Below are 9,598 nucleotides of genomic sequence, written 5' to 3' on the forward strand. Positions count from 1 at the left end.
GGGAGGTCTGCGGTTCAAACCCTGGGCCTCCTTGACCCATGTGGAGCTGGCCCACGCGCAGTGCTGATGCGTGCAAGGAGTGCCCTGCCACGCAGGGGTGTCCCCCGCGTAGGGGAGCCCCATGCACAAGGAGTACAACTTGTAAGGAGAGCCACCCAGCGTGAAAGAAAGTGCAGCCTGCCCAAGAATGGCATCACACACACAGAGAGCTGACACAACAAGATGATGCAACAAAAAAAGAAACACAGATTCCCAGTGCCATGGATAAGGATAGAAGTGGTCACAGAAGAGCACACAGCGAATGGGCAGAGAACAGACAGCGGGGGACGGGGGGAGAGAAATAAATTTTTTAAAAAGTGTATCTAGGGAAGCAGATGTGGCTCAACTGATAGAGCATCTGCCTTACCATATAGGGAGTCCAGTGTTCGAACCCAGGACCTCCTGGCCTGTGTGGTGAGCTGGCCCACACGCAGTCCTGGCGAACACTAGGAGTGCTGTGCCATGCAGGGATGTTCTCCGCATAGGGGTGCCCCACTCTCAAGGAGTGCGCCCTGCAAGGAGAACTGTCCTGCGTGAAAAAACACAGCCCTCCCAGGAGTGGCGCCACATGCATAGAGAGCTGATGTAGCAAGATGATGCAACAAAAAAAAAGACACAGATTCCGGTGCCACCTGTGCCTGACAAGAATGCAAGCGGACACAGAAGAACACACAACAAATTGACACAAGAGAGGAGACAATGGGGAAGGGGGGAGAGAGAAATATATAAAAAATAAATCTTAAAAAAAAAGTGTATCTGTGCATATCTGTGTGATTGTACATGACAGACAAACTCAATAGAAATTGCTTAGAGAAAGAGAAGGAGGTGAGAAGCCAAGAGTCTAGAGGTGAGAATGGGCTTTCTCTTTTTATTTTATACAGTTGGGATTGTTTGCATTTTTGTAACAAGCATCTGTTAAGGACTTTTTTTTTTTAAGTAAATGCTCACATAAATTAGAGCATATATAAGAATAAGATAAGGAAGACAATCGTGTAAACAGGCTTGCAGATCACTGTGGTTGAAATGGGCTCCAGCAACACCTGCCAGGCTGTGAGCTTCCCAGGGCAAGGGCAGCTCTGCCGCTGAGTCCCCTGTCCCCAACTCCTTGTCTGTCTTCTTGTGGGTGCTCAGTATACTGTGAACTAAAACCCATTACCCTAAAGAACATCTAGGCAAATGAGAATTCTTCCCAAAGGAAGTGAAATGACTGCACATAACAGTGCCCCAGCGGCAATGGAGGACAGGGCTTTGCAAACCATTTCCTTGCTACGTGACCTCGGGCACTTAACTTCTCTGAGTTTCAGTCTCCTCCATTTGTGGAGACACTATCTACCTAGTATCATCACAGGATGATGGTGAAAATTCACCGCACATTCATTCTTTCATTCAACAAATACTGCCTGCTTCCTGACTCAGGCCTTGGTCAAATTTAAAATAAGAAAATTTCATTCAATAAGCATTGCTTTTGTAATTAATTTTTATGGTATTTTTGCATCCTTTTATTGCATATTCTTTGATTGGGTCTCTTTTTTTTTTTTTGTAGTAAATGTTTTCTTTTTTTTTGTTTTTAGGCTTTTTTTTTTATTGATTTTGTAAAAATATTACATTAAAAAAATATATATGAGGACCCATTCAACCCCACCACCCCCACCCCACCACTCCCCCCCCCCAGCAACACTCATTCCCATCATCATGACACATCCATTGCATTTGGTAAGTACATCTCTGGGCACCTCTGCACCTCATGGTCAATGGTCCACATCATGGCCCATACTCTCCCCCATTCCATCCAGTGGGCCCTGGGAGGATTTACAATGTCTGGTGATTGCCCCTGAAGCACCATCCAGGGCTGCTCCAAGTCCCCAAAACGTCTCCACATCTCGTCTCTTCCTGCCATTCCCCATACCCATTAGCTACCATGTCCACTTTTCCCACTCCAATGCCACCTTTTCTCTGTGGACATTGGATTGGTTGTGTCCATTGCACCTCTATGTCAAGAGGAGGCTCAGATTCCACATGGATACTGGATGCAATCCTCCCGCTTTCAGTTGTAGGCACTCTGGGCTCCATGGTGTGGTGGTTGTCCTTCTTCAACTCCATCTTAGCTGAGTGAGGTGAGTCCAATAAATCAGATTGTAGGTGCTGGAGTCTGTTGAGGCTCAGGGCCTGGCTATCACATTGTCAGTCCAGAGATTCAGATCCCCTAAATATATCTTAAACCCCAACACCAACTACAACTCCAGCACAGTAGCATGAAAGTCTTATGAAGAGAGATCCCATCTGAGTCCAGATTCATCACACATAAAGACCAGCTCCAAAGAAGGGCCATCTGACATGGCAGTCAACCCCATCTGCCATGACCATAGCGCCCATGGGTCTCTTTAGCCCTCAAAGGAACCAATACCTGGTGGTTGTATCTACTTTATCTGTCTCTTAGACTCTGCTCAGTTGTGCATAAGGGCAATCCTTCTGACAGCCTCCAGACTCTTTTTTAGAGACTCGTAGCTATATAAACTCATTTCTCCTTTCCATTTCCCCCTTACATTAGGTCAAACAGCATTTTAAAGTCATGTTATTTTATGTAGACAGGGATATTCTGCTGATCCGCATTGAACCTTCCATTCAAGGTCATTTTCCAGTTGCATCATCAGTTGGTAGTTGATAGTGATCCCTCGGTGCCAGGGAGGCTCATCCCCGGGTGTCATGTCCCACGCTGGGGGGAAGGCATTGCATTTACATGCTGAGTTTGGCTTCGAGACTGGCCACATTTGAGTAACATGAAGGCTGTCAGGAGGAAATTCCCAGGCACAATGCTGCTCTAGGCCTTGTTCTTATTTCAGGCATATCAGCTCACAAGCATAGTCATTAGCATCAAGGGCTCACTGTTGGACCCTCATTCCTTCCCGGTCCTTGCTGCTGCACCTGGGAGACTGTCGCTGCTCCCCTAGGGACCACGACAGAGCACCACCGGCCAGGAACCCAGTACCCCCCCAGCTGTAGTTTTTAATTGTTGCCCCTATGAGTATATCCAAACATTACCATGCACCCTGGACATATGTCCTGTATAGCTCCCTGTCAGCCATATATCACCTGTCAATAGTATCCTATACCAGTATTCCTCCATTGCCATTGTTGAACCACTCTGTGATCCAGAACTTCCTGAAAATTGAAGCCCAATATAATGTCAGGATCCCTTACTAGCAAAATGACATATAGCGATGGGTTTAAAGGTTAGATATAGAATACGTGTTGACTTGGAAAAAATTCTACATCCTATCTTTTTCTTTTTTTTTTTTCCCCCTAATTATTGAACTTCTCTTAACAAGAGCCCTAGACCACAGCAATTCATATATTTAATATACAGCACTCCCACACATCCACCACAAAACCTTTTCCCTTCCACAGCGATACACCCTATTCACATCATATTTACTTAAAGTGATGTACAGAGTCTGAGACAATAGCTTTCAAACAAGGTGACATCTGTGCTTACATTGTGGTGCATACTTTAGGATACACAGTTTTCTAATTTTTTAGTTGTCCTATGTTTTACATTATGGTTTACATTATCAGTCTGTCGTCTCCTATATGTTATGGTGTAATATTACATGTTTTATATCCATCCTTGTGTACTCTCGCGAAACTCCTCTCTTACCCCCCATTTACCTTGGTTCCACACATTTAACATCCATTTTCCCATCCACCTTGGTGCCCACAGCGACAGCCAACCTCCATTTCCCGAGGAGCCACGTCCAGAGATAGTTGGAAGAGTGTTCAGGGCCTAACTTGCTCAACTGCCCCAATGCCCTGGGAGCCACCCTTTCTCTCAAGAGATACAGTTCCCTCTATCTGATGGCATTAGTCCTTGATTGGGTCTCTATTGATGTGCCTTATCTCACCCCTTTAAAGTAAGGAATTGAAAAGGAAAAAAATACTCAGGATCCTCTAAGAGCTTCTAATGTGACTTCTTCCCAATGGCTCTATAAAACAGATTTCTCCCGTGACCTAGAGGAGAGAATTCTGTGCCATGAACTTCTGGGGAACTGCGTTCCTCTGCTTTCTGCAGAACTTGTCAGTTTTTCTAATCCATAATGGTCATCTCCAGCTGCCGGGAGAAGTTAATGAGGCGTGCAGGACAGTGATGGGAAGAGGCCATCTTCGCAGCACCCCTGACACCGTGGCTGAGTGAGGGGCACGGAGGGGAACCAGCCATCAGGGAAGAGAGAAGGGCCAGAAAGCAGCAGCCCCTTGATTAGGACGATTCCAAATGTGTGCTGAGAGGCCAAGGTCCAGCCTACAGACTGTGACGGAACATTCTTAAAATGCGTGAGGTCTGGGCAAAGGCCGGCAGAGAGCACTCCCGCTGCCTCTGCACAGTGGCATCTTTGGGAGTTCTTCCTTTACTTTTTGCCTTTCTCCCTTTCTTCCCTGCTCCCCCCCTTCTTTCCTTTTCTTTCTCCTTTCTTTTTCTGTCTCCTTTCCTTTTTTACTTTCTCTTTTGTTCCTTCTTTTCTTTCTTTTTTTTTGGTGTGTGTGTTCCCTGCTTGTCTTTTTATTTATTTATTTTTTAAAGAAGTTTTAGATTACAAAAATGTTACATCGAAAATATAGGGGATTCCCATATCCCCCACACTTTCCCCCATTAACAACATCTTTCACTAGCATGGTACATTTCTTACAATTGATGAACACATATTGAAGCATTACCACTAACCATGGACTATAGTTTACATTATAGTTTACACTTTGCACCAAGGATTTATTTCCAGACTCTCAATTCTATTTCACAGATCGATGCATCTATCTTTATGCCAACACCGTGCTGTTTTGACCACTGTAGTTTTTTCTCTTTCATTTCTTTCTTCTTCCTCCCTTCTTTCTCTCACTTTTTTCTTTTGAAATTTCCCCTTAAATTTTTATCCTCTCTCTTTTTCTCATTATCTGTTTATTCCTCTTTTCCTTTCTCTCATCCTATACTTTCAATCAATTTCCCCTATTTTATTCCAAATCTCAAAAATTTTCTGGGAGGTAGCTATCTAAAGACTTCTAACCAGGTTTCTGCTTATTCAAGAATAAAATAAAATGTAGTGCTTTCATACATTAGAACAGGGGTCCCAAAGTAGGGTGCTCAAGATGATCCATTGAAAGTATGGGATGAAAATAGTAGACCTTATTTTTATATTTATGTTTAACCCCATCCTCTTTATTTTTGTGTTTGCTTTATAATGAGTATAAAATATTGGAACAGTACAATGTGTATAAACAAACAAATACGTAAACACAATAAGTAATGGGGAGAAGGTGCTCAAGCTTTTTTTTAACTGATAGAAGCAATTCCTATTCTCTGGTTGGTTGGACTTACCCAGGTCAGCTAACAGGGATGTGAAGATGGTCAACCACCACACCAGGGACCCGAGAGTGCCTACAACTAACTGCAAGCAGGAGAATCCCACCCATCAGCCATGTGGGACCTAAGCCCTCTCTCGATTTAGAGGTGGAGAGGACATCACCATCCCAGGGTCCACAGGATGGAGGAATGAAATACGGATTAAAGTGGACTTATTGGTATTCTACTATAGAACTATTGTGACTTTAGCAATGGAAGAAATTGTATCATTGATGTGGAGACAGTGGCCACTGGAGTTGCTGAGGGCAGGGAGAGGGAAGAAGAGATGTGATGTGGGGGCATTTTCGGGACTTGGAGTTGTCCTAAATGATACTGCAGGGACTAATGCTGGACATTATATATCCTGCCATAACCCACTGAATGTACTGGGAGGGAGTGTAAACTACAGTGTAAACTATAATCCATGCGGTACAGTAGTGCTCCAAAATGTATTCACCAAATGCAATGAATGTGCCACAATAACAAAAGAGGTTGTTGATGTGGGAGGAGTGGGGTGGGGTGGGGGGGTGGGATGTATGGGAACCTCATATATATATATATATATATATATATATTTTTTTTTTTTAGAGATTTATTTATTCACACACACACACACCAGTTGTCTGCTCTCTGTGTCAATCTGCTGTGTGTTCTTCTGTGTCTGCTTCTATTCTTGTCAGCGGTCCAGGAATCTGTGTCTCTTTTTGTTGAGTCATCTTGCTGCATCAGCCCTCTGTGTGTGTGGTGCCACTTCTGGGCAGGTGGGACTTCCTTTCGTGCTGGGAGGCTCTCCTTACGGGGCGCACTCCTTGTGCATGGGGCTCCCCTATGTGGGGGACACCCCTGCGTGGCACGGCACTCCCTGCACACATCAGCACTGTGCATGGGCCAGCTCCACACGGGTCAAGGAGGCCCGGGGTTTGAACTGCGGACCTCCCATGTGGTAGGCAGATGCTCTATCCATTGGGCCAAGTCTGCTTCCCTCTTATATTTTTTAATGTAACATTGTTTGCGATCTATATATCTTTTTTAAAAAGACAAAAAATAATTTTAAAAATGCAAAAAGAAAAGTAACTTGAGAAAAACATTTACAGGCTACTACTTTTAAAGAAAAGCCCTTTTAAAACTTACTTACACTTTATTCAACTAGCCTCAAAGGGGATTTCTGGGCACAATAGGGCCAGGGTGGCGGGGAGGGCTGGGAGGCACACCACCCTGAGAGGTGCTTTCACGCGGAGAAATTTCACTGAGTTTGATTTTCAGCTAAATGTCATGTATTTGAAATGTCTACCCTGATCACCTTTCATTTACAATAGCCTCCCACACTCCTTTTTTACTTTCCCCTGCCCTTTTATTTTTCTCCATAGTGCACCATCATCTGACATACTATGCATTTATCCATTTATTTGTTCCCTTTGTGGTCTGTTTCCCACCCTCTAGAGTGTAAGGCCTGTGAGGGCAGAGGCTTTGTGTGTTTTGCTCACAGCTGCATCACCCGTACATAGAAGACTGCCTGACACAGGTACACAGTTGTTGAATGAACAGACTAAGTGCAAAGGACAGTTGGAAACACAAACTAGGCTTGAGGAGTTTCCCTGACAAATGGGGACACCAGATCTTCTCTCTTCTTTATCATTAGTTCTGAGGGCTAGTTGTACAGCAACTATGAGGCATAATTATGGGGAGTAAAACACTGACTCCTTGATCAGACTGAACTCCATGAGGGTGGGAATTGTACTGCAACACCTTTAAATGCCAGCCTTTTGCATATAGTAAATGTCGGAGGTGTGTTTGTTGAATGAATAAATGAATATAACCTGGCTCTTGAACATGGAGGAAGGGGGAATCAGCATAGAGCAAAGAAGTTAGTAAGCAAGTGCTGACAGCGTGCCTGCTGCATGCAGTGCACTGTTCTAAGCACCACTGAGCAACACAAAAGATTTGACAGTTTATTTCCTGTGCTTAGGGATTTACAATCCACTTAAGAGAGATAAAACATGCAATCATAAAATGTCTCAAGAATAGCTGGTTGGGAAACGGACTTTGGCCCAGTGGTTAGGGCGTCCGTCTACCATATGGGAGGTCCGCGGTTCAAACCCCGGGCCTCCTTGACCCGTGTGGAGCTGGCCATGCGCAGTGCTGATGCGCGCAAGGAGTGCCGTGCCACGCAAGGGTGTCCCCCGCGTGGGGGAGCCCCACGCGCAAGGAGTACGCCCATGAGGAAAGCCGCCCAGTGTGAAAAGAAAGAGCAGCCTGCCCAGGAATGGCGCCGCCCACACTTCCCGTGCCGCTGACGACAACAGAAGCGGACAAAGAAACAAGACGCAGCAAATAGACACCAAGAACAGACAACCAGGGGAGGGGGGAAAATTAAATAAATAAATAAATCTTTAAAAAAAAACAAAAAAAAAGAATAGCTGGTGGTTTTATGCTTCCAACAAACACAGAACAGTAGATTAAAATGTGGCAAGGTAAGTTCCTGGGCTCTGCCATTCCGACTAGTCGATGACCTCTGAGAACTTGTGGGCCGTCACTGCCCTAGGTCCTGGTGCTACAAGGAATAATAAAAATGCAACCCTGCCCTGGAGGAGCTTCCAGCCTAGATGGTGATAAGGTCATTCCACCAACATGGACAAAGAGAGAGGCAGAGAAAAACACAGAAGATCCTGGATGCAGAAGGGAGGAACAAATAACCCATAGTTTCTCCACCTCCACGCTATTGACTCCTTGGACTGGCTGATTCCTTGTGGTGGGAGCCGGTCCTGTCCGCTAAAGGATGTTTAGCAGCATCCCTGGTTCTATTTACTGGCTGCTGGTAGAACAGCCCTGACAGCAAAACTGTTTTGAGACATTAAGTTTAACAACATAATATCTGGCACCCAGAGAAAAATGAAAATTTGGGCCCCTTGTCAACAAGCAGGAAAAAGGTGCCATTAAAGATAGTAAAATCTTGGGAAGCGGACTTGGCCCAGTGGTTAGGCCGTCCGTCTACCACATGGGAGGTCCACGGTTCAAACCCCAGGCCTCCTTGACCCATGTGGAGCTGGCCCATGTGCAGCGCTGATGCGCGCAAGGAGTGCCCTGCCACGCAGGGGTGTCCCCACGTAGGGGACCACGTAGGAGTGCGCCCCATAAGGAGAGCCGCCCAGCGCGAAAGAAAGTTCAGCCTGCCCAGGAATGGCACAGCACACACAGAGAGCTGACACAACAAGACGCAACAAAAAGAAGCACAGATTCCTGTGCTGCTGACAACAACAGAAGTGGACAAAGAAGAACACGCAGCAAATAGACACAGAGAACAGGCAACGGGGGCGGGGAAGGGGAGAGAAAGAAATAAATCTTAAAAAAAAAGATAAAATCTAAAGCTTTTTCCTTTCTTCTGTGATGCCTTCTGATGGTTTTTGTTATTTAATGTCACATGCCCTAGGGCACAGGGTAAGTGCAAACTCTCAAAGGGGTCCGGGGACTTTGCCCTCGCCGTGGTGTGGTCCAGCAGCTGACAGCGCTTCCCCCTGCCAGTCCCTGGAAAAGCACACTGTGCCCAAATGGGGGCGTGGAAGTCAAGCCAGTGTATCCGCTTCCCAGGGGCCTGCTGCTCCACCCCACAGCAGGTGGGCAGCCCCCAAGGGGAGTGCAGCCTCCAGGCAAGGACCCGCTTGGTACCTAGATCGGGGGTGGGTGAGAGACTTGCACCCTGCTCGGTCACTCCTAATGCTCCATGGCAACACAAGCGGGGGCAGGGATGGTCGCTACCATGCCCCACCCTGAGATCCACAGGATGCAGGCACCCTGTCCCAATCCTCTCTGTGCCCACGCCAGGCCCCCAAGTGGGAAGAGGGCAGCAGTGTTGGATGGATGGGGATGGGGATGGGGAAGCCTGGCCGAGCCAAAGGGCACCAAAGGGTGGAAGAATGGGAGCTAAACCCCACCCAGGGAGGCAGCAGGAGGTAGGACCACACCGAGGCGCCCAGCGCCCAGCACATGCGCTGTTGTCCCACCAGGTTTCACATATAGAACAGAAATTCAAACATAAAATTATTAAGCATTTCAAAACAATGACCACAGTCCAAGGACACCCACGATATTGACCTGGCTAGAGTTTGCTAAATCTCCCTTAAGAGGACCCCCAGTGGAGAGCCACTGGTTAATAACCCAAGCCTGGGGGAGGTGGGG

The sequence above is a fragment of the Dasypus novemcinctus genome, chromosome 21 (assembly GCF_030445035.2).
Source record: "Dasypus novemcinctus isolate mDasNov1 chromosome 21, mDasNov1.1.hap2, whole genome shotgun sequence".
In the NCBI taxonomy this organism is placed as follows: domain Eukaryota; kingdom Metazoa; phylum Chordata; class Mammalia; order Cingulata; family Dasypodidae; genus Dasypus; species Dasypus novemcinctus.